At 42.3% G+C, this 26,667-nt stretch overlaps 1 protein-coding gene across 2 annotated transcripts in view; it reads left to right on the top strand.

Moving 5' to 3' along the window:
• Positions 1-26,667, top strand: part of Shisa6 (shisa family member 6) — a 295,429-nt gene that overhangs the window by 137,338 nt on the left and 131,424 nt on the right.

The following is a 26,667-nucleotide window of genomic DNA, read 5'->3' as shown; positions in this document are numbered from 1 at the left end:
ACACAATCAAACTACCCCAGAGACACTTGTACCAACTCAAACCTGGAGTTACCAGCCCCTACATCTCCACTTAGTGGTAATTACTGATTGCCATGAAACAGAGGCTTTAAAACTCAACATTTTAAAGCAAAACAAACACTTAATATCTCCCCTGGTTTTCGTGGGTTGAGGATTTGGAAGCTACTGAATTTGGAGGATCTCTTGTGAGTTTTAAGTCACCATGTTATGCAAGGCAGGATCATCTAAAGTATTGACTGGTGTTGGCAGATATAATTCCAACATGTCATACTTCCATGGTACTATATTGACAGGAGGCCTCCGTCCCTCCCCATAACACTCTCTCTGTGAGCTTCTTGAGTGATTTCATGTGTTGACTGAACATCCCTGGAGTGGTTGATTCACAGAAGAAAAAGACATAAGCCACAGTGTCTTTTATGACCAGATGTATTGATTATACACAGCATGATTTTCACAATATCTTGTAAATGTGAGTTCTTTTCAGAATAGGAGATGGCTATCCAGAGACAAGAATTATCTGGGAGGTCAGGACATGGGGCACCATTTGGGAAGCTGACTTTTTATTACATATACCTCATGGAGTGGAGTTACTAATTTGTTTTTCAAACAGAATCTAACACCTTGCCAAGACTTCTCAACTGTATAGGTTCCCACTCTTATCCCAGCCCCTTGAAGGTGGTTCAAACCATAACACCAAGCAGTGAACTCTTTGTATTGAACAGAAAGCAAATAGGAGGTAAAATACAAGGTGTCCTTGTGTTGCTCCGTTTGCACCGTGGAAACAAAGTCAGGTCTTGACAACATGTAAGAGAATGGCATCAGAGGAGGGTCCAGAGATATCTGTGGGAGTAAGGGAGTTACTCTCACCAGGGATGAGTAATGAACAGAGAACCACACCCTCGGCAGGGAAAAGCTTGCAGTAGAAGTGCTCTTGTGTAGTAGAAATAGGAAGGAAGTGTTTATGGTCCTATGTAGCAGCAGAGCTACAAGGCAGTGGAAGGTGCTGGGATTGTTCCAAGCTTACCTGGGGGATGGAAACATGATGAGAATATCAGAGCTTCTGCTCAGTAAACATCTTCCTAGACCCCCATGAGGGGTCCCTGAATCAAGAATTTTCTCTAAATGATACTTGCCAGAGAAGACTCTGGATGTGATCAACCTTGACGTCTAGTAAAAGACATCATGAGGTCTGAGGCAGGAAACATAAGAAGGGAGCAAGTTTTGAGGACAGTGCTGAGGTTTTCAAGCTGTAAAGCCCACAGCCCTTATGCTAAGTTAATAATCTCAACAACAAAGGAAGTTGCAATGTGTCTCTCCAGCACTTGCAGCCCCAGAGATGAGAAAGATCTGTGGTAGGACTGTGGATATTCTAAAGATTGCACAAATAACACCCGATTTATCTCTGACACCCTGAGAAGGGAAGAAGCCAGGATTTGGTCTTAAAATTAATAAAATGCATAGATTTTAGCCAACAGTGATTCTGGGCAAATGGCCTAAAAATAATAAGAGTACAGAAGAAAACATTGTCAATGAGACAAGAAAAAGACATTATACTACAGGAGGGACATTTGGGGCAGCAGCATGGTGGGAAACACTGGCCCTGGAACCAGCATCTGCATTTGTTCTAGGAGGGGAGAAAACAGAAGTATGAAGTTTTCTACCTGTATCTATCCATGGCTTTGGGTGATAACCAGGGCCAAGGGACTAATGTGCTATTCAAAGGCTGGAAGAAGGAGAGATGCTAAGTCTGCTTTCAGAGACCCACTTCCACACTTCAGTACTACATCAACCGAGAACACTCCGCTAAGCACAGTCTTCTTTGTCTGGGCTCAATGCTGTCTTCCTGTAGACCTTCACCAGGCTTTGACACATCACTCTAGACAATGCTGACATCTCCCACCTGTACATTGGTCAAATGCTGTAGTAGTTCTGTTTTCTGTAAAGATTGAAATCAGGTATTTTCATCTAGAAATAAGAGGTGTGCATGCATGGGCCTCTATGGAATCATAGGCATGTGCCATGTACACATTGGAATCTAGGCATGAGCCCTCACATCATCAATAGATTGTAGCAGGAGACTCTGTAGCTCTTTGACTGAAAGAATCCAGCTTAGATACTTTCACAGTTTCAGGAGCCAGGGGAGTGAGTGGGTTGAACTGTACTAAGGTATTTGCAGGCTGGACTCCAGATAAAGCACAGAGCTCAGAAGGCGTCCCAGTCACCATGGCAACAGTGAAGCAGGATGAACAGCAAGAAAGAAAGAAGGTTCAACCAGCTTGCCTGAAAATGGCCTGTATGCAGCTGATACTACATAGGATCATTCTGTAATGTAGTTTTCTGTGAGGGAGGAGTGTATGGGCACATGGATACAGAGTAGGAAAACTCTTGGGCTCAAAACCAAAGGCATCATGACCCTCTATCACCACTTGCTTTCTGATCTGTAACATGGGACAACTTTCATGTATGGCCCATGCCTTTTCACTGTTAAGTAATGACTGAATTCTAAGAATCAGCCATTGGCTGGGAGTGTTCAGAGTTTTTCAAGGGTATTTCACATAATCCTAGACAACAAACAGGGTATTCCCTGAATCCAGTGTTTAGGAAAATACATGCCAACCACATGGTGCTGTTATAATTGAGTCAATTTCACATAATATCTGGCTGTTAAAATTGATGTGTTTCAGTCAAAAGTGCACCTGAACTCATGGAGAATGCTGCCTTCACGTAGTGAATACATCTCTTGACATAACTGCTTTTCAGATAAAACCAAAAGATAACAGACAAATAAAACCCACCACAAGACCTTTGAGAGTATTGGTTGGATTCTTCCTTTGTAAGCTTGCCCATTTTGCTCAACAGTGGCTAATCTACAAAGCTCTCCATAGGCCTGTTAACAAGAACACCTCCTACCCTTTAGAAAACTGAAAGGATGCTGCCAGTCATCTGGCCCTGAACTCTGTATTTAGAGTGGTGCCAGCTGTAATTCAACCATGGAGGCGATGTGAGGATCATAGTTTCCTATATACATTTCCCGAGTCACTCAAAGTCCATGTGTGGATTAACACAACCCTGTTGACCTTCATGGCATCTACTTGAGGAAAACAGGCTACTTTGCATTGAAGACATCAGATTCATGCTGGCCAAGAAAATAGCTATCATCTCTCCTTGGCTCAAGTCATTCTGAGAACTGATTGGGTTGAAACGACACACTGACTGATATCTTAGTGCGGCATCTGAACTGAACTCTATCACTCACTGTCTTGATTAATGGTGTCCTTGAAACTTAAACTACATTCTGAGTCTTGGGACACACATGCCCCTGGGTAATATTTACATGTAGATTTCCCATTATTGGCCAGGCTTGTAAAATAGTCTCTCAGAAATAAGGGGTAGTGGAGGGAATCAGGATGTACTGCAAAGGCTCTCTGCTTTAGGAAATGTCACTTCTTCCCTCTAAATATGAATACTTGTTTTAAAAGCAGAAGAACTTGGATACTATTAGATCTCTCATGATCTCCAGTAGTGAGACATGAGTGAAGGCTGTGGTAACTTTGGAGTGATGAGATCATTCCTTATTCTACAATATCTATCTTTCCAACTTTTCCCGTGACAGGAAGGAGTCTTGCACAAAGCCTGTTATACCTTAGAATACAGGGCTGTCCTCAAGGTCTCTTTGGGAGAGATGAGAGCACCAGGTTCTTCAAATTTTTTTCTGGAGGCTCGCTCTTCCAACCAGCCAGGATTTCTTGCTACTACTATGTTTGTGCTCTCTCGGCTTCTAGAATAGCTTTGTGGCTACTAGTCTATCTGCCTAGCACTGACGTTGGCGCTGACTGGTCATCCAAGTTGGGAATCTCCCTTGCCATGAGCCAGTCTTGGCATCTGCCTCCCTTGTCCTCTGCCATGTCACAACAGCCAAGCAATCAGACTACATCCAAGTCACTGTGGTCTGTGGCCAGGAGAGAATTTCCTTTCTATGAAGAGTTGTCTGAATTTCATGGGTGGCCTAGAAGTGGGACACATGCTCCCAGAGCCCCACTATATGAACCATAGCCATGTTAACCTAGAGTTTGTCCTCTACAAACACTAATAGCTTTGAGAAATAAATAGTCTCCAGGCCTCTAGGCTATGTCATATTTCCCTCTAAATACTGATATAAACTTCATTAGATGATCAGTATTTTTTAAAAAATGGCAGAAAGAAGAGTGTCACTAGAGGAACACATGCTTAAAGCTTGTCTCCACACCTCCTGTGTAGCCTGGACTTCTGTAACATCTATAGGTAAGATAACATCACAATGCCACCCACTTTTCAAGGCTGATAGGAAGACTGAAGGAGAAACACATGCACCAGCATACTAAGGACTCAAGTAAGGCCAGCACTTCCTATGCTCCCCCGCCTCGGGGTGCTATAGAGTAACACAAGGGCATGTACCAGGGCATCTCTGGAGCTAGTAAGACGGGCAGATTCACAGACTCCAGCACAAACTGACAGGGAAACATCATTTTAAGAAGATTGCAGATCATTCACACACACATGAAGATTTAAGGAACATCAGCACAAAGCAATTTCCCTTTTAAAATCTTGAGTAAATTCTCCTGCGGGATCTGAAGGTCACATCCATTTCTGAGATTTGTCGGTCATACCAATCACATCAGAAGCCAGATTTCCTAGCTGGGAAGGAAGACAATTGAAAAATGAGGAGTACTTGAGCTGGGAGGGGGAATACAGAATTATTTCTTAGTATTATAACACCTTATCCTAGATAGGGAGTGAAATATGGCAACCGAGGCACGGGCAGTTGCCTATTGTATTTATATTCATCTGTACGTTGAGTAAGATGAGCAGAAACACTGTCAGCACTTGAGAAATTGGATCATATAATTTCTAGCAAGTAAGGAGAAAGTTCCGTTCAGTAGATCCCAAAGAGAACAGAGGAGGTTAAAGAAAGGAAACATGACGTCTGCCTAAAATGTCCTAAGTGGTCTTCTGTAGGACACTGGAGCTGAGATGGTCTCTGTAAGGCAGGATAGAAGGGGAAGCTAATAGTTGGATGGAACATATATTTCCGGTATATGAGCTACCGATGTGGAAATGGCAGTAAGGTGAGAGTTTAGACATTGTTAGGGGCATCACAGGAAAGTGGCCAGAGCATAGGGCACCTGAGGAGACACCTCCAGGGAAGACCTAAGAATGGGAGGTAGAAAGGTAGGCTGGAGGCAATGTCTCAAATCATCCCAGGCACAACTTAACAGGTTGAGTTAAAAAATTCTACTGGGAGTTGGAAAGAAGAGAGATGGGGTGACATGGGAGGATGATGGGTGGACAGTAAGGAACTTTTGAATAGGATTCTTGTATGCTGTTGTATGGCAAAGTGACTCTGAGTAACAGTATTGTGCTGCCCCCTTTATTGGACTGAAGGAAGGGAATTTGAATATTTGATGGTACAAATATGATAACCACACTGTGACCATTGTACCTCATTAACATGTGTCACTGTGTGTGTGTATACACATATATACATAACCTATTTAGTTTAAAATATTCTAGATACCTATTGATACCTAGATTCCTATTAATCCTTCTTCCTTTTTATTCTTAAACAAAATAATGAAACAATGCAATCACTCAATTAAAGGGGCCTCTTTGTCAGGTGACTCCTCCCTGGGCAAATATGAACATAACAGTGACACGCCAGTCCCTTGGCCTCTGCTCTTTCCTAGAGAGTGTTCTCATTTGCATAAATTTATCCTGCAGCAGCCTGGGCTGCAGAGAGCTAGAGGGAGCTGAAGAAGCTCATGGACCAGTGGTCTATAGAGACTAGCTACAGCCTCTGTTAAAAATGTTTCATTATGCCGGGCCTCAGTTTCCTCTAACTAACTAGAGATGCATGAGACCCTTGTCCTTTGATATTTTAAAATCATTTTGATTGGGCACCCACTGAGCATAACGATGCAGCATCCAGTGAAACAGGCAGCTTTACCTCAGAGGTGACCTAGGTGACAGAACACAGAGTACTCAGAGTGATCTGTTTGCCAGCTCTGAAAAGCAGTGACGAGAAGCCCTTATCTCTGGAAGCACAATGGCAGGTAAGGGTGGTGCCCCTCGGGGTTAACAGCGGAAGTTCATACCTCAACCCCGAAGGTCCTTCTGCCAACTGTTCTTAAACGTGCAGTCTGGCTTCATAGGGCCCTGAGCTTATGAAGTATTCAGCCCTGGATCGGATGAATGTTAGCACTTGTGTTCTCCATTGCTGCCCAGTGAATCATTTGTTCTCTTGCCCTGGGGGAGTAATTCTGGGGAAGCATAATGCTTTTCTGCTTTTTTCACTAAGAGCAATTGAACACAGATGCCTGGAATTCATTCAATGTTAACTTGCAGGGCCGAGGCACAGGAGCCAGCTATACACAGACTGGGGGAGGAGGGCAGATCCTACAGAGGCTTATGAGCCTGCTGATGAAGAGAAGTGTCCCAGTGTGAGCAAAGATTGGGAAGCGGAACATGTGAGCTACTGGTCCAGAATTAAGTGGAGCTTTAGACTGTCCGGCTCTAAGGAGCAAGGCCCAAGTGGTTAGAGCTAAGGGTCTTTGGCAGCCTTGAGTAGGACCAGATGATGGCAGCTGGTCAAAGGGGCAGACCCTGCTGTTCACTTTGTGAGTTGACTAACCCTGGGGGGGGCGGCTGCAGTTTTTACTCCTCAGCCCAGTTTCTGTTGTTTGCTTCATCCCCATCTTCAGGAGACCGCATTTAAGAGATCATCACATTTGTCAAGGGACTGGGAAAGCCAAAGGCTGTAACTATTCAATGCTTTTTTGGAATTCTGGTGTCCCCGTCCCACTAGCAACTTGATCATTCAAGCAAAGCCCTGGATACTGCTCATGATACTTGTCACCTCTGTCTCCTTGATGGCCAGTTCGGAGTCCGTCCCTATTCTTTCCCTTCTCTTGTTCCTACACATGTTGTCCCCTCTTAGCCAGAATTATAGTCAGCACTTCTCTTGCTTCCTGTCCTGACAACTTGCAAAATCTCTTTTAAAGCATTTTAAAGCACTCTTCCATATTCTATGCTGTTCTATGGAACCAGAATGATCTTACTTTACCCCAATTTAATGTGACTTTACCTACCTCATCTACTTAGCCTGAAGCTCACATCTGTTGTGAATGTTGATTTTATAGACTCTCAATGGCTCTTTATTGGAAACTTGGAACTGGATTCATTCATCATAAAAGTACTGACTGAGTTAAAATTCCTTAATTATCAATATATACACCCTCTTCCTCTCTTTTCATTTTTATTGGTTGACATGACCCCAAAACAAAACCTCAAGGCCACGCACTGCCTAATTTGCTGTTTAAGGTTCCTTATTGGTAAATCAGGCAAACATTGACTTCCTTTATAGGCATCCTTCCCCAGGGACGTAATAGTCTTACTGGACTAGGAGATCACTACTCAGAATTCTACTTGAAGTTTCTTTTCTTAACCTTTTTTCCTAATTCATTCTGCACTGCTAGGTAATTTATCAATAATAAATGTTTATTTTGCTCACATTCTTGAGGGTAGGAAGTCTGAAATTGAGAGAGACCATCAGCAAGTAAATTCTTGCACTAAAGACACCACCATCATAATGACATTAATCCTCCCTTGAGGATAGAACCTTGATATCTGCACTTGTAAATTTAATTCACAATATTTCTATCCTCAGTGGCTGCAATAATCCATCTCGGGTGGAGTCAGAAGGTTGGTTCAGTGGCTAAAAGCATTTGCTACTCTTCTACTGGCATTGGGTGTGGTTCCCACAAGCACATGGTGGCTTACAGTTTTCCTTAACTTCAGTTCCAAAGGCTCTAACACCCTCGTCTGGCCTCTGTGGGCACCAGACATACACACTGTGTACATACAGTACATTCATGCAGACATTCACATGTACTAAAAAAATTAACAAGAACAACAACAACGAAACCAAACCAAAACACCCCGCCATTGTTTATATAGCCAGTAGCAGGTTTATTTTTAATGTTGCTATTTAGATAGTTTCCAACACACAAGAAAATAACAAAAAATAGCTCAAGCAATTTAATACTCTCATTCAATTTTCCAAAGTTTAACATTTGATCCCATTTGCTTCATTTTTCTTTTGCCTTTTCTATCTCTGCGTCCTTATGTGCAAGAGCACCCATGAAAACATAGAGAGATGCATCACATATGTTTTCCTAAGTATATGCAAAATTTTCCTGCATTATCAAAAATGAATTGCAGGTATAATGGCCACTTAGTCCCAAATACTCAAGTGAATATCCCATAAAACTAACTCTTCCTTTCATAACCACAGTGTAATTATCAAAGTCAGAAAATTGACAGAGAGAGGAAGCCTAGCTAGCTTTTATACAAATATGTCACAATAAGCAACTGTTTTTCCTAAACCAAACCTGCAAGTTATTAGGTTTATTTCAAAATATCTGACTGCATTTGTTGCTATTTGCAAATTGGGCTCTTGCACTATTTGTCCTCTGTAGCCCAGTTACATTTGTGTGGATGAAGACAATTGATTCCGTTCGCTGTACATTCTGTCTCTCTGGTGATTTCTCTTATTGTGAGAGTTACGTTTATCATTGACATTCTCGGTAGTGTATCATATCATATGCAGACCGAAGCAACTTCTGTACCTTATCTCTAATTAATCTCACTTGTCTGCTAGCATAAGCTTAATGCCTCCAACAGAGTGTCGGGTGATAGCAGTTCAGAGGGGCACTCCTGCTCTAGGTCTAGTCAGTGGGAATGCCCCTAGACTATTCCTAAATCACTCTCCTTAGCAATGAGATAGATAGGTAGAATAGGGCATAGCTAGAGAGGACAGACAGTTAGGTAAGCAAATATATAGTTGTAGAGAGACTCACATTAATTTTCATTAAAGAAGTGTTCGTTCACTCCTATGAGACTTGTAAACATATTTATCCAAGGTGAGCATTGAATTCACTTCTTCAAAGATTTATTTTTCCATTTTATGTATATGAGGGCACTGTCACTGTTTTCAGACACACCAGAAGAGGGCATAGTATGCCATTACAGATGGTTCTGAGCCACCACATGGTTGCTGGGAAGTGAACTCAGGATCTCTGAAAGAGCAGTCAGTGCTCTTAACTGCAGAGCTCTCTCTCCAGCCCTGAACATTGAATTCTTGTGAAAGATTTATATCTACACTTTCTTCCTTTCTATTAACATTGTACATACAGCAGTTGGTTTACTAACACTGGATCCATTCATGATTATATACATATATATGAGTATATGGTTTTACACACACACACACACACACACACACACACACACACACACAAATTCTGTGATATTACTTTTCCTCTATAGTCTTAAACTCATGCTTTATAGACTTGGCATGTGAAGGAAAGTTCATCCAGTAGTAAGATTCTAGGATCATACTTCTGATTTTTGGAAGCATTGCTCCTTGCCATTGAATTGCTTTGTATATATATATTTGAAAGTCTGATAGCAGCTTAAGTCTTTTTCTTTAAGCCTTGACATTTTCTGTTCTGCTTCGGTTCTTGTGGTTTGGGTTATTGTTTTGTTTTAAGCCTGTTAGTTTTACTTGCATATCATCCTTCCTAGGCCAGACATCCAAAGTCCCACTCTCTGAGCCCTGACCCCTTTAGGAGATTCCCATGAAGCCTTTTAGCAGTGAATTATCATTAGGCATAGAAAGAGAGAATGCTACCTGCATTTTCTGACTCACCTCAAAAGGGACTCATACTCCTTCCCTCAGAGCATAGCTATATTAAGTGAAAGTTCATTGACAGTCCCCTCTAGCTTCTCCGGATGAAATCATGATATCATTTTGCACGATTCTGTTGGTGTGCATTTCTTACGTCATCCTTGTTGCATGTATTCCCCTCCAAAGTATCCTTGAGCTCCTTCACGTTGGTCTAGTCCCTCCACAGAAGCATGCAGAACATATTTCTAATTTAATTGAATAGCTGCCTGCCTGACAGTCCTACCAGCCATCACTTTGCTCTCCACTTCCCCACAGCCCATTGCAAATGAATCTTCCTTTATTGCCGTCTTTTTGTATGTGTGACTTCTGCTTCGAATCCTAGCAGAGCTCCCAGTTCACTACCTAGGATTATCAGTTTCTCCAACTTCCCAGTAGTTCTGACTGTCCTTTTTATCGGCTCAAGCCTTCCATGGGTGCCTTGCCACTCACTGAGCACAAAAATTCCTTCTGCATCCATAAAATCAGACATGGTTTTTCCCTATATTTTCAATGATTTTTAATCCTCCATGTGTTTTACTGTTCAACACAAATCTCAGCTTTATTTTTTACCCCATGCATTTCAGCCTCTAAAGGGTTTCCCACATCTGCAGCCTGGAGCAGTTGTTACACTGGCATACCAGTCTTTAAAGCATTTGTTGACGTATAATGTTATTTAACTGTCTGTGTGTATTCATATGTCATGTGTTTTTGGTGGGACTCTGATCCCTTTGATTAAACCAGACTTAGGGCAATAGTATAGAGCAAAGAAACCAGGTCTTACCTGGGGGCCTCTTTATCTAATACATATTTCTAAGGCTGACTCTGGCCTTGTCTCAGTTGGATAAATGTTTTAACTCTGTTAATAGCTTTCAGCACATTTAATGGAAAGTTCAGAGTAAGTCACCTTGCACCCAAAATTACGTGATGGAGCTCTATAGTTATCAAGCAGCCTGTGGTGAGATACAGCAGTAGAAAGAATTAGCAAAGCCTAGCAAAGGTCTTCCTCCCCCTCCCCAACACACACAACGTTTACATTTGGGTAATCCTTTGAAGCCATTTTGTTTCATGTGGTGCCTCAGAAATGTAGACCATTGGGGGCTGCAGCATCATGTAGCTGCCTGGAGCAAGCATCCTCTTTGTTGAACAGTAGAGGAAGAAGAAACCTGCATACTGCTTCTTGAAAACATCTACCCTGAACTGTCATCTCAGATCAGCTTTCATCAGTAGCCATAGGTCAGACATTGTGCAGAGCACTGAGCAGGAGGTAGAATGCAGCCTGTCAAGAAACTGCAATGTTGTCACTCTTCCAGGAGGAGAGGACCATAATCTCCAATGGTGATGCCTGGAATTTGAATGTTCAGATTGCTCTCTCTTGTACACAAAATATACTCTCTCCCACCAAACACTCAATGCCAATGTCATGGTATAGAGTTTAGAATCTCTGATCACAGAGTGATACATGGCAGTCTCTATATCTGGTCTACAAGGTCTCCTCTTCGTGCCCCTACAACTCTATAAATATGAGAAACAAAAGGCATGCTCACTCTGAATGCACATACTACTGCACACAAATTACAGAAGAAATGGGAAAAAACCAAATGCTTACTGATCACTGGTCATTAGAAATTTTGAAATCGCTATGATCAGAAATTGTTAGTATCTGGCAATCTGGATGGAGTAGTTTCCTTGATTGAGTCTTTCTCAGGGATAGGGCTTCCTTGCCTATTGGGTGCCATGGTGCCTGTCTCTACAAGTGTTCTCTGGAAAGGCTTTTTGTTTTCCCTACTTCACTCAGTTAGATGTGAAATGGCTAAAACCCCATGGCTTCCTCAGCTTCCCCTAGAGAATTATAGGTCCTAGCTTGCTTGGTATCCTTAAGAGTCTGAGAGCCTCTGTTCCTTTGTTCCACCAACTGTTCAGTTACAAAGTTTCTCTCCTTTTTGATTCCAGCATATTTCACATGCTAGAAAATATGCACATATCTAGTCCTCAGAACTCCTACAACTTCATTTCCCACTTCCTGGGAAGTGTCCTAAGCCTGTTGACCTTAAGCCCTTTGTACTAAGTCGCTTTACCCAATGAAAATGCCAATCATGTTAGTTGGTGTAGCTATGGAAGAGCGGCATAGGAAAGGATTCTTCAGTGTTTCCATTTTTCATGATGTCCATCTCAATGCTATTGACTATACCAAGTCATATGGGTCTGACACACATCAAGCAAGCAAAGTAAAGTATGCACATGCTCATTGGGATGGAAAGAAGACACAGAAACAGCATGGTCACTGAATACTACAGGGCAATTCAGTTTCAAGAGGACACTTGAACTTCCAATTGTGAGGAACAATCCAAAAGGTTGCAGCAAAACAGCAAGCAATGGTGTTGACTAGAAGGTTAATAGGAGGTGTGGCTTCTCCCTTCAGGCCAAGGATAGATAAACAGCCAGTCATTGCACACTCTAGAAAGATCCTGGTCCTCTTCAACCTCCCTGATTTTGATACCTTGAAACAACTCCCAAATAAGGAATATTGAGTGAGAATTAATTCCTGTGAGTTTTGGTCATCCACACTGGATAGTCCTTGCAAAAACACTTCTTGTAATGTCTGTGTTGATGTAGTAAGAGGGGTCTCTAAGGCCACAGGAAACAGTAGTGTTGAATGTCACACATTCATTAGTGAGACCCACTCTTGTGAGCACAGTTCATTAAAAATAATTCAATGAGCTGGGCAGAACTTGTTTCCAAGGTGACCTAAGGCTTGATGGTTGGAAGTGCAAAAGCCATCAGGGAGCATGCTGGAGTCTGAGCAGGACTTTGGACTCCATGACTTCACAAGAATGCAATCAGTGAGAGGCAAAGCACTCAGATTGTGACTGGAATCTCACTGTTACATTGGTTCCTTTCTTTCTGGGTTTTGAAATGGTCACATCTAGAGCATGAGTAAAACGCTTGGCCTTGTTGTTGATAAGATTCGTCTGTGAGACAAAAGTCCAAGGCTCTGTAACCTACCCACAAAGGGCCTGGAAACCCTCCAGATGAGTGGGGCTGGCCCGATTGTAAAGCCTGCTGCATGAGTGGGAGTGGATATGGGTGGGGTGGGCATGAGTGCGAGTGGGCATTGGGTGACTGAGACAGGTGCTCATGCTCAGCCTGTCTCTTCTTCCTTTTGATTAATTGGTTTCTCCTTTGTTTTATGGAACTTGACAGTGGTGGTTGTGGATTTTCGTGGTTGACTACCCCCGGAGTACCTAATTACAGAGGAGATTTTTTAAAAGCAACAATGAAAACGTTTTCTAAATATGTTCTCAGTCCTCTCCCTCCCTCAGTAATTGGAGGCAGACAAAAAGAAGAGTTGGATGGTATTCCCAGGGACCTCCTGTCAATCAACCCTAGAGTCCCAGGCAGGTCCCTCTGGGGCCACTCTGGAACACAGAGGCTGGAAGACACAGGGAATGGAAAGTAGGGGAGGGTAGGACCTCAACCTCCCAGGCCATACTCCAGGTACAGAGAGCTCTCCACACTGCTTTTTCACTTCTGAACACAGGGCCTAAGGTATTAGCCAAGAACCACATAGAAAATTATATACCTTGATTAAAGAGGTAGTTTTTCTGTAAAAAGAAAAAACCTGAAAATATCACGTATCTTCTAGGGCGTTGAAAGCTGGTCTCTGTAGTAGCTCTGGAACTAGGTGAGGCCGAGACCTGCACTGTTGCCCCTTTGAATGAAAGGATCCATTGCAATGGCAGTCACATGCTTTTCCTTATCCATTCATCTGTTGCATACATTTGACCCTGCGAGAGGCTTGCAAGGTCTGTTAGTGAGAATCTTTGGGATGGAGAAAGACATTATGGATGAGGGTGACCCAAGGAGGAAGCCAGTGCTGGGATTGCCATCTGTGTATCCCAGCACCAAGGTGCCCCAGCAATTTAAAGGAAGACCACACACTTTCTGGCTGTGGCTAACTGCCATGGCTATTCGTCTTTGGCTGTCTTCCCCATTTGCCCTCTCACTCTTCACAAAGCCCTGGAACCTTCCACCAATTGTGGGCCAGATGGGAAGGTCAGTGGGATGGATGAATCATGGAGATCCTTCAGCTGGCTAGACATTTTTGTAAGCATGGAGAGATGCCAAACACACACCCTCTCCCTCCCTCCTCCCCATACATGAAACACAAAGACATTTAAACTGTTTGACTGTTGCATTTTGTTTTCTCGGACTAGAAGACCACATTGGCATTGTGAGTCATTTTACAGGTATGACTCATGTCCCAGTGAAATTTCTATTACTGTACCAAATGCGTGAGACCAGTTAACTTATTAAGCAAAGAGGTCTATCCTAGCCCACAGTTCCAAAGGCTAGGAAATCCATGTGGTGCTAGTGTCTGCTGGCATTTAGTAAGGCCCCTTTTGCTAGAACCTGATGTCACGATGGTTATCACAAGGTGAAATAGAGAAAATAAGCCCGAAAGAGGAGATGGGGAGAGAAAGAGAGAGGTTACATTTAGAACCATTTTCTGGCATGACTCAATAATCCTGTGGTGATCTATGAGCGCAAAACCCACATGGCACAGTCACCTCCCCAAAGTCCCAACTTTTAAATGCCAGCCTAAGACTTTGAGGTTATGACTCCAACAAGGTGGTATTGGGGGGAGAGGGTGATGTTCAGACCTTTCATGACCTGCACCTTGGCCTCTCCTCTTCTTCCAGGGCATGCATAGATTTGCAATAAAAGTTCTTCTCTATGTAGAGTTTTCTTGACATGAGGGGGACCCTCTGCCTTTTCCCAGCCACACTTACTTTGCAATAGAAAAGACAGCAGCAGTTAGTTAGCCCAGAGGATCATGGGACTCTCAAGTGCTGGGATTACAAGCATGCACCACCACAGTAGCTAGGAGAATGGAATATGATTACAAATGTATATCAGACTCATTAGCACTTTGGAGGATATGTACGTTAAAGGCCCTGCCCAATATTGCCTGGATCATAATCTGCAGTGCCAACTGGGAATCCATCTTTAATAAGCTCCCTCTGCGATTCTGATGCAGAACTGTGCTCTTGTCAAATGGTTGCGTGCATCTGAATCAGCTGAAGATGTTAAAATACAGATTCTGGTGGCTAAAGTGCTTACTGAGCAAGTGTGAGTATCCAAGTTTGGGTCCCCAGCACACAAATAAATCAGTCCCAATGGCATGTGCACGTGTAAGCCCAGCACTGGAGCGTGGTGACAGTTAGGTCTAGAAGCTTGCTTTCCAGCCAGCCTAGATGAAGTAGTGAGTTCTAGGTTCAGTGAGAGACTCCAGTTTCAAAAGAACAGTGAGAAGCAATTGAGGCAGACATTCAGTACTGACCTCTGACCTCTCTCTGTGCATGCCAGCTAGGGTAAAGACTCCTACACAGCATACACACACACACACACACACACACACACACACACACACACACACACACACACACACACACACACACCAGGCAGATTCTGAACCAAAAGGAGAGACATGGCATTTCTACTCAGCTTCTGGTCCACAAACAAATAATTGGTAGCAAAGGTATAGTTTAGATCATCTGAGGAGGTTTGAAAATTCTCTGCTCTGGGGTTGCAACCCCAATCAACTACACCACAGTTCTGGAGGTGCAGCTCAGACGTGAGTCCGATGGAAAGCTCCCCAGATGATACCATTGTTCAGCCCACGGAAAGAGCCATTGATCTAGGAGCTATTTTTCACCAGGCTGAGTCTGGGACCATTGCTCAGCTCCCATCCCCTCCATAGCCCTCCCACCTACTCTCCAAAGCCTGGCTTCCAGGAAGCTGGGCACAGCATACATTTTCCAGGCAGGTAGGCAGTGCACATTATTGTTCCAGAAGAGCTCGTTGAAACCTGTTTCCGTAGATAACCAATAGCGGTATCAGCAGTCTGTACTTCCACTCCGCTCCCTTTGCACAGAAAATTAATTCTCAATTGTTGGTTTCTTGGCTTCTCTTCTCTCCTGGGGCAATCTACATAGTATATTTGTACCATCGCATAGTCAGGAATACATAGCCACACTGCACGCATGAAGTGAGCCTTCCACTTGCACAGGCCCTTCATCTTTCCTATCGTTTTATACTTCTCAGTCTTTCAAGAACCCCGAGGAAGGGATTTTTTTTTTTTGCCTCACTGCAGCTTCCAATTTCCTCAGTGCTATCCAATGTCTCTGAACTTATTATACACAGCGTAATTTGGAATGCCCTCATGTATGTTGTGGCCAGACTGGCTCTTACTTGCCTTTTGGCTTATCCTCTCTCAACTCTCTTCTCAGGCCAAGAGAGAAAATACAATTATAGGCCACGCCTGTGCATTCTAAGGGAATGTCTTCACTGGTCCTTAATGCACTGTGCAGTGCTGATTGATTTTCTATTCTGCCTTTCCCACTTTCCTGTGAGCTCCTCTCCCATAGGAGTGAATGCCTCATCCACTTCTCAGTCTGCATCCTGATGCTTCAGTCTGAGCTCAGCCTAGACGCTCAAAAAACACTCACTGAAGCCATTAACTGTCCTTCTCCTTATATTCCCCTTCTCTGTGACTTCTGTTAGGTAGTATACATGCATACAGAAAACGACCTGTTTTGAGCACAGTTCATTTAGTGCAGACTGGCACATTCGCTTAAACTAGTCCATACCTACAAAGGGATGATTGGGATTCCCAGTCCCTCCAAAAGCCTGCCAATCACTTTGTGTGTAAATAGGCACTGGTGACTGGTTCTAATCAAAGTCATTAGCATGGTTATAGAATGATCATGCTGCCATATGTAGATCATTGTGGCAGAAGTCTCAATGTTGGACATTAGCCAATTTAAATAACATTAGCATAAGGGATTTGCGTAGAACTAGAGAAAAAGTACAGCACAGTATTTGGTCATAAGTAGTAATGGCAGTCACCTAGCATGTGCAGCAATCAGTCTCTAAGTCCTTTACATATATCAACTCATCTACTCGACAGTACAGTCCATAGAGGTAAGAACTGTTAGTATCTGATTCTCATAGGTGAGGAAGTCAAGGCACAGAGCTGGAACTTACTTAAGATAACAGCTAGTCAGTAATGATGTCACTACTGAGACCAAGGAACCAGCCCTTCAGGTTTATGGTCTATACCTAACTGCTATACTATACTGGAAACTAGGTTTCGCCAAAGAAACATTAACCACATTTCTCAATAGGACTTTTCATATTCCTTGCAGCCAATGTATTAATAAAATAGTTCACGTGTTAACAGATAACAGACCAAACTTGATCCTTGGATATAGGATGGCATTTCAGCATTCTCCTTCTTGTTGTAACAGCAAACATCAAATGCCAAGTATGTCCACATCCATTTCCTTTTTTTTTTTATTAACTTGAGTATTTCTTATATACATTTCGAGTGTTATTCCCTTTCCCGGTTTCCGGGCAAACATCCCCCTCCCCCCTCCCCTTCCTATGGGGGTTCCCCTCCCAACCCTCCCCCCATTGCCGCCCTCCCCCCAACAGTCTAGTTCACTGGGGGTTCAGTCTTAGCAGGACCCAAGGCTTCCCCTTCCACTGGTGCTCTTACTAGGATATTCATTGCTACCTATGAGGTCAGAGTCCAGGGTCAGTCCATGTATAGTCTTTGGGTAGTGGCTTAGTCCCTGGAAGCTCTGGTTGCTTGGCATTGTTGTACATATGGGGTCTCGAGCCCCTTCAAGCTCTTCCAGTTCTTTCTCTGATTCCTTCAACGGGGGTCCTATTCTCAGTTCAGTGGTTTGCTGCTGGCATTCGCCTCTGTATTTGCTGTATTCTGGCTGTGTCTCTCAGGAGCGATCTACATCCGGCTCCTGTCGGTCTGCACTTCTTTGCTTCATCCATCTTGTCTAATTGGGTGGCTGTATATGTATGGGCCACATGTGGGGCAGGCTCTGAATGGGTGTTCCTTCAGTCTCTGCTTTAATCTTTGCCTCTCTCTTCCCTGCCAAGGGTATTCTTGTTCCCCTTTTAAAGAAGGAGTGAAGCATTCACATTTTGATCATCCGTCTTGAGTTTCATTTGTTCTAGGCATCTAGGGTAATTCAAGCATTTGGGCTAATAGCCACTTATCAATGAGTGCATACCATGTATGTCTTTCTGTGATTGGGTTAGCTCACTCAGGATGATATTTTCCAGTTCCAACCATTTGCCTACGAATTTCATAAAGTCATTGTTTTTGATAGCTGAGTAATATTCCATTGTGTAGATGTACCACATTTTCTGTATCCATTCCTCTGTTGAAGGGCATCTGGGTTCTTTCCAGCTTCTGGCTATTATAAATAAGGCTGCGATGAACATAGTGGAGCACATGTCTTTTTTATATGTTGGGGCATCTTTTGGGTATATGCCCAAGAGAGGTATAGCTGGATCCTCAGGCAGTTCAATGTCCAATTTTCTGAGGAACCTCCAGACTGATTTCCAGAATGGTTGTACCAGTCTGCAATCCCACCAACAATGGAGGAGTGTTCCTCTTTCTCCGCATCCTCGCCAGCATTTGCCGTCACCTGAGTTTTTGATCTTAGCCATTCTCACTGGTGTGAGGTGAAATCTCAGGGTTGTTTTGATTTGCATTTCCCTTATGACTAAAGATGTTGAACATTTCTTTAGGTGTTTCTCAGCCATTCGGCATTCCTCAGCTGTGAATTGTTTGTTTAGCTCTGAACCCCATTTTTTAATAGGGTTATTTGTCTCCCTGCGGTCTAACTTCTTCCTTTTTCAGTCCCTATGTTACATGGGAAACCACTAAAACTTAGTTTAAAAAATAATGTTGGAGCTGGAGAGATGGCTCAGTGGGTAAGGACACCTACTCTGTGGCCATTAGGGCATGGATTCAAATCCTCAGCACCCACATAAAAAATGGGTCTGACTGCACACGCCTGCAGCCCCAGCATTGATGATGGCGGGTGGGGAGATAGAGGAAGGCCAAAAGCTTTATCTTATTTGTTTATTTATTTATTTATTTATTTAATAGCTAGATTAGCTTCCATTTCACTAAGGGACCCTGACCTTAAGGCAATACGGCAAAGAGCAACACCCACCAGTCCTGTTCTGTCCTCTATATGCATGCAGCAGGTATGTACATATGTACACTTACATATCATGCACAGAATTTTGGTCCCAGCACCCCTGTAGCAAGCATGGTACAGTACCACACATTCCCCCAACTCAGTGCTGTGGAGGCCAGAGACGGGACTGCTGACCCTTCCTAGTCTAGCCTAGTTCAAAAAAAATAAAAGAAACATGAGCCTCAGTTTCAGGGAGTGATGTTGCCTTACAGGACCGAAGCGAGAAGGATAAAGGAAAAAAGCCAGTGCCCACCTCTGACCTCAGTGCACAAAAGTATGGCTCTCTGCATGGGCACATATACAACTACCACATGCACACACACAACCCCCCTGGTACACAGGCTCTCATAAATACATATACACATACACACATTTAAAATTTTAAAAGAAATGTAGCCAGTACTTTTTTGTTCAACGTTCTTTCTTTTTTTTCTTGAAAACATACTCTTTTCTCAAACATTATATCCTTATTGTAGTTTCCCTTCTCTCTACTTCCCCTAAGCTCCTCCCTCCTTCCTCCCAAGCTCAAGTTCCTCCCTACTTCCCCCAAGTTCCTCCCTGTTTTCCCTTGCCTCTGGATCTACTCCCTTTTCTGTCTCAAATTAGAAAAGAACAGGCTTCTAAGAGATAACGATGAAGCACGACAAAATAAAATATGGTATGATAAAGCAAAAATCAAGATAAAGTTGGACATGACAACCTAACTGGAGGAAAAGAGTCCCCAGGACATGCACGAGAATCAAAGATCCACTGGTACTCACACTGAGAAGTCCCATTAAAAAACACTAAGACAAAGCTACAATACAGTGGCAGAGGCCCTATGCTTGCTGCTTCAGTCTCTGTGTGACCTCATATGCTCCTAGCTTAGATGACTTAGAGGACCCCTCTCGCTCTTATATTCTTCTGCCTCTCCCCCTTCTGAAGGGTTCCCTGAACTCTGAAGGGAGGGGTTTGATAGAGACATCACATTAGACTCACATTCTGTGACGTTTGTCTGACTGTGCATATTTGTATTTGCTCCCATCTGCTGCCAGAGGAAGCTTCTCTGATGACTGGACAAGGCACTGACCTATGAGTATAGCGGAATATCAATGGGAGTCATTTTATTGTAAAAAACAAATATTTTCCAGATCAGTAGTTTCTGGCTTTACCCTAAGTCTTTGGGCTATTTAGTCTCTGGTCCTTTGTTATCCTAACAGTGTGAGGTTTGGATTCTGTCTCATAGAGTGAGCTTTAAGTCAAATCAGATATTAGTTGACAAGACTTGTCCGTCCATTACCCTAGCATATTTTGTAATCAGGAAACATTGTGGGCCCAAGGTTTTGTGGATGGATGGTACTTAGGTTCCTCTTTTGGTAGGCTCCAGAGTACCTTCCTGCACCAAAGACACTGGAGCACAGGGGTGTGACCTCTATGAGGGGACGAGCCTGACTTCTCCATGGTCAGTGAGTTGTGTGGCTATCGTGCTTGGCACTCGGTCAACACTATCAGTGTGCAGCCCATTGTCTCAGCAACAGCCTGAATTGTTTAGGGATTTCCATGTGACCCCCTTGGCCAACAATTCAATTGAATGTAATGAAGACTGGCTATTGCAAGCCTCATTTGATGAGGAGAGATGGACAGTTGAGACTCCATATCTTCCATTACTAGGAGGCCTCAGTAAGATCATCTTCATATAATTTAGAAAGTTTCCACTGTACTAGGGTTCCATACTATCACTAAAATGCCTCTCAGTTCTAGTGCTTTCCCCACATTCTCTCTCTCTACCCCATCTTTCTTTCCCCTACCCACCTTGATCTTGTGATCACCTTGGTCTTGTCTCTAGCTGCCCCCCAAACTATTTCTCCTGCCCCCCAAACTATTATTCCTTCCCAGGAATACCTATTTATCCTTCCATCAACCCTTCTTCTATATTTAACCTCTCTGGGCTTGTGGATTGTAACTTATTTATCATTTACTTAACAGCTAATATCCACCTATAAGTAAATATATACATATTTCTCTTTCTGGGTCTAGGTTACCTCACTCAGGATGGTTTTTTTTTTCTAGTTTTTTTTCATTCACTCTTTTTAAACAGCTGAGTAATAATCCATTGTTTGGTGGTACCACAGTTTCTTTATCTATTCTTTTGTTGAGGGACCTTTAAGTTCTTTCCAGTTTCTGGCTATTATGAACACACCCACAATGAACAGAATTAAGCAAGTGACTTTGTGGTAAGATAGAGCATCCTTTGGGTGTATGCCCAAGAGTGGTATAGATGAATCTTGAAGTAGATATATTCCAAACTTTCTGAGGAACTGCCATATTGATTTCCAGCATGGGCATGTAAGTTTGCACTCCCACCAGGAATGGAGGAGTGTTCCCCTTCTTCCCCATTCTTGTCAGCATGACCTGCCATTTGTGTTCCTGATCTTGGCCATTCTGACAGATGTAAGATAGAATCTTGAGGTAGTTTTGATCTCAATTTCACTGATAGCGAAGGGTGTTGAACACTTGTTTAAATATTTTTCAGCCATCTGAGTTTCCTCTATTGAGAAATCTGTTTAATCTGTACCTCATTTTAAATTGATTACTTGATTTTTGGTATCTATTTTCTTGAATTCTTTACATACGTTGGATATTAGTCCTCTGTTGGATGTGAAGTTGGTAAAAATCTTTTCTCATTCTGTAGGCCACCACTTTGTCTGAATGATGGTACCTTTGCCTTAAAGAAGCTTTTCAGTTTCATGAGGTCCCATTTATTAATTGTTGATCTTAGCGCCTGAGCCATCAGTGTTCTGTTCAAAATTATTCTCTTGTGCCAATCAGTTCAAGGATATCCCTACTGACTCTTTTATCTGGTTCAGTGTATCTGATTTTATGTTGAGAACTTGAACTTGAATTTTGTGTCGGGTAATAAGTATGGATACATTTGCATTCTTCTATATGCAGACATCCAGCTTTATTAGCACTCTTTGTTGAAGATGCTGTCTTGTTTTTTCCAATGTGTATTCTGGCTTTTTTTTTTAATCAAAAATCATATGTCCCTATAAGTGTGGATTAATGTCTGGGTCTTCAATTTGATTCTATGAATCAAACATGTTTTTATGCCCAAAAAGGCTGTTTTTATTATTGTAGCTCTATAGTACAACTAGAAATCAGGAATGGTAAGAATTCCAGCAGTTCTCTTATTGTTCAGGATTTTTTTTAAGTATCCTGTGTTTTTTTATTTTTCATATGAAGTTGAGAATTTTCCTTTCAAGGTCTTGAAAGAATTATGTTTGAATTTTGGTGGCAATTGCATTAAATCTGTAGATTGCTTTTGGTAGGATGGTCATTTTTCCCATGCTAATTTTACAGACCCATGAACATGGGGGAATCTTTTGACTTTCTAATGTCTTCTTGCATTTTAAATTCAAAGACAAAGTGTTTAATCATGTAACTCTTTCACTTGCTTGGTTAGAATTATACCTAGATATTTTATGTTATATTAGGCTACTCTTGAAGGTGCTGTTTTTGTATTTCTTTCTTAATCCATTGTCATTTGTATATAGAAGGGCTACTGATTTTTGTGAGTTAATTTTGTATCCAGCAACTTCGTTGAAAGTGTCTATCGGCTATAGGAGTTCCCCAGTGAAAATTTTAGGGTCATTTATGTATATTATCATATCATCTCCAAACATCGATACTTTTTCTTCCTTTCCAATTTGTACTCCCTTTGATTTCCTTTAGTTGTCTAATTGCTCTAGCTAAGACTTCAAGTACTATATTGGATAGATATTGAGAGAGTGGACAACCCTGTCATGTTCCTGATTTTAGTGGAATTGCTTTGAGTTTCTCTCCATTTAACTTGATGTTGTAGTCAGCACTTGTAAGATGGTATTTCTGTAAGTGTGTCCCACACCAGCAGCACAGAATATCTTAGAAACTTGTGGGAAGTGCAAATTCTCAGGCTGGATTTACTGACTCAGAAACTCTGGGGTGGGGGGGAGGTGGAGGTCAGCCACACAATTTCTAATTCATCACCTAAGAATCTGATGCATGCTGAAATTTGAGATGCCAAGACTTAAAGAATTAAGATATTTGGTCAAAGCCTGGTAATAATGCTTGCCATATAACTGGAGTCACATGGGAGGAGTTGACAGTGCAAGCATAGGGACACAGAGGGTTTGCTGTTAGAGTGTGGTGTCTTCAAATTGTATGTTAGCTTTGCTACCTAGAAATGTAATCCTATACCAAGCATAAAGTTTCAGCTAAATGGCAAGTATCTAAATGGAAACTGTTGAGAAATGGAAGCCTTTGGCTCATTACTGACCCAAAAAGTTAATTCTGTGGTATTCAAAGTGTTATATGCCCATTGATGAAGGTAGGGGTAGTTGATGTGGCTAGAGTTGGATTATCATTTCAGGGGTTTCCTACTTGGGACAGCTCAGCTGTCTTCCTTGCTCACAGCTGCCTTACTGAAGTGCTGTTGTTAAACCTGGGAGAACCCTGAAAGCTAATTCATCCAACTAAGTGTAATCAGTCAGGATGAGAAGACACCCTGGGAGGCTGTGAAGACTGGGGCTCTGGTCAAATGTGAATTTTATTGGCTCTGACTGGGGCAACTGAAGAGACCTAGAGAGCCTGTGGAACCCACACAGTGGGATATTGAAAATTGGCTACGGAGATCAAAATACAGGAAAACTGAAGTGAATCTTTTGTTCCGAGCATGAAAGTGTATCCGTTCAGAAATAATTAATTTGATAAAATTACTCATTAGATCCATGCACCGTTGTGTCATTGCAGTTCCCGTGTCTGAAATAACTTGGCTCCTCTCTTTGATGGAGCCTGTGCGCAGTTTAGAAGTTCCATACCTAACTAGGTCAGACGGTACCTCACTTCACTTGCCTTTCTGATATTTTTTCTGGGGAGAACAGCGGTTGTAATTATCCTCTCAAAGGAGAAGTTAGATGTGGGTTCACATGAGTAAGAATAAAATAGAAGGTCACTAAATGTTGGGGGATGCTGAGTGCCAGGGTATCTGGGGGCCTCTGCGTGGTTCTTTCTGTAAGATGATAGGTTGAATTTGGTGGAGGAACTGTTTTGCAGATCCCTGTCCAATCACATACACATAAAAATACAGAGGTTCAGAATTCTAGAAACACCCCTCAGCTTGTGTATCACTGTTAACTTCACCCAGATGGACATCAGCATAATTTAGCAAGCGGATACCCACTCTCTTTAGCTAGTTTCTTCTCCTTGATCCAAGGGTACTGAGACGAAAGGTCTCTAGGGAGCTGGAAGCAAAGGAACGAATAGCCAGACTCATTGTTTCACTGAGCCCTTCTTATAAAAGTAGGGCACAGTAATAAACTGACCTCTAATAACCATGCCAAGTGATGATTTGGAATTATGGTCCGTGAACACTCACCAGTTGTTTCATTAGGTAGGTCCAGGATTTTCCAACTATCCATTCTTCCAGGATAGATCTGTGAATAGTTTAGGAGTTCATGGGGGGTCAAAGGATGGCTCCTGGACCTTGCCACAAAGTGTCAATTATGAACAGATTAGAAATTCTCAGATAAACTAAATGACAAAAAGATAGGGATTGGTTTACCTAATCTGTGCTGTTACAAGTAATCTGGGTTGATTTTGATATATGAGCCTGATCTTAGAATTATCCATCTAAGACATGGTAAAGATCCTAAAACAATGACAGGTACCAGATTCACCCCAACAAGTCTCTCCTACTCTCTTTTTCTACAATTCCCTGCCTTCCATATCTTTTAAAACACTGATGGACTTTGCTGCTTTTGTTTCTTGAGTTTTCAAAATCACCTTTACTTTACTGATGATAACAGAGGCTCCCCACGCCTGGCAGAAGAGCCCTATCATCTTGCAATGACATCACCTGCATCGTCACTATAATCTTGCCAAGTATCAAGGATTGCCTCAGAGTTCTATTCACTGTACATATACCCTACAGGTGAGTTCAAATGGTCTCTAAGATCCCCAGAATTCGGTGACTTAAGAAAAGGCAAGCTCCAAGACAGTGTCTGGCCCTTCCATTTTCTCTAATTAATGAATGCCTACCAAGCCTACCAAGCTATGCTTAGCTTTCGGCAAGGGAACATTATTTTGCTTCAGCTTCCTTTTCCCTTAAGGATATTTGAAGAAGATAAGAAAAAGAGTGTGTGTCTGCGGCTGCTGCTTATTAACAGCAAGTCGTTGTGTAAGAAATGAGCTTTGAAGATCTTCAGAGCTGAGCTTAAGTATCATTTCCACTTCATCAGTTCTGAGGCCCTGGGAAAAATGATTTTAAGTCTCCAAACTTTAATTTTTCCATCTTTAATAAGGAACAAATAATAAGACATAGGGCTGTAATGAAAGTTATATGACCTGTGAGAGCGAAGTGTCTAGTTCAATGATTAACATGTAGGTGTTAAAGTAACAGCTGAATTCTTGTTGCAGCGAATAGGCTGGTCTGGGCTCCTTGAGAATCGATGTAGAGAAGCCACAAGATCAAGGTGGAATTTGTCCTTCAAAGACCACAGTTATTTCACAGTACGAGATACAAAATATGATTTCCTCATTAAAATGAACCAAGGTTTGGTTTAATCTTTCTGGTAGTTTTTAGTTTTTGAGATAAGGCATGATTGATTTTAAAGAAAGCTGAGACTTCTAATTCTGCTAATTTGTTTTTTGCCTTGATCTCTATATATTTCTTCCATAATCATCATTCTGGGCCGTAGGTATTGTTTGTGTTCCCTTTGGCACACTTCAGAAGCAGTCCTGAAACACTAGACAGCAGGATTGTGGCCAGTGTGTCAGTTCAGTAAGTAGGCAGATGACAGCTTAGGGAAAGTCACTTCCCAGCAAGTAGAGAAAGGATTACATTGTAGAGAGGAGCCACCTACTAGAAGTATCATAAATGGGACAATGGCAAACAAATAGAGGTCAATTAGTCCTTATCTTCTTTCCAATGATGGGACAAACCGTAGTGTATGATTCATAGCCACCTGGTTCTCCACATGCAAAAGCCCGAAGATAGGCACTTGGTGCATTTTTAAACAGCCAAATAAAAGAAACAATAAGAATGGAGGAGAAATGAGAAAACTGGGAGGGTAATTCAGAAAGGGGAGATAAATACAGAAGGTAGGGGAGAGTAAAATAATAATAAGGATGCCTGAAAAAGTCATAATCAGATTATTAACTACCTCCCTAAAATAACTATAATATGTATAAGCCTATATATTTTTTTAAATGAAAATTTCCTCCCTAGGTTGACAGTGTTTCCCCAAGAGCAATAGACTATCTAACAAAACCCCCAACACCAGGCATTGAGTGGCTATCTTTTGCATTCTTTGTCAGGGTTGTACAAGATACTCTCAAAATATTATAGGCTATTGCTATTGCCTTTGTTTGCTCCTATCCCCAGAAGTGGAAGGTAATATATATATATTGCCTATTAGTGAGTACAAGCATGCACTTCAGACACAGGGCCCAGAGGTCCTTGAGCTGGAATTTACCTGAATGCCTCCTTCCTAAAGCCTAGCTTTCCTGGTGTCAGAGGCTCCATGAAAGATTCCAGAGGAAGGAAGCAACAAACTGCTTAGTTATAATTCTTACAAATTACATCAGCCACCAGCAAGGCACCATAACCCTAGGGTGAAGTAGTGGTACGCATACCTTGGAAGTAAGCAATAACTTTCTAATTGGACCTCGTCCTCATTCAACACAAAGGAAATTATGCCTCGTACTGGAAACATATCCAACTACCCAGGGCTAGTGAGGTCATGGAGCTTAGAGGTGAACTGGATACCACCGTTTCACTAAAAACAGCACAAT

Source organism: Rattus norvegicus, chromosome 10 (genome assembly GCF_021556685.1).
Source record: "Rattus norvegicus strain SHRSP/BbbUtx chromosome 10, alternate assembly SHRSP_T2T, whole genome shotgun sequence".
Lineage (NCBI taxonomy): Eukaryota > Metazoa > Chordata > Mammalia > Rodentia > Muridae > Rattus > Rattus norvegicus.
Note: the sequence above shows the minus strand (reverse complement) of the source record. Positions and strands in the feature narration are given on the sequence as shown.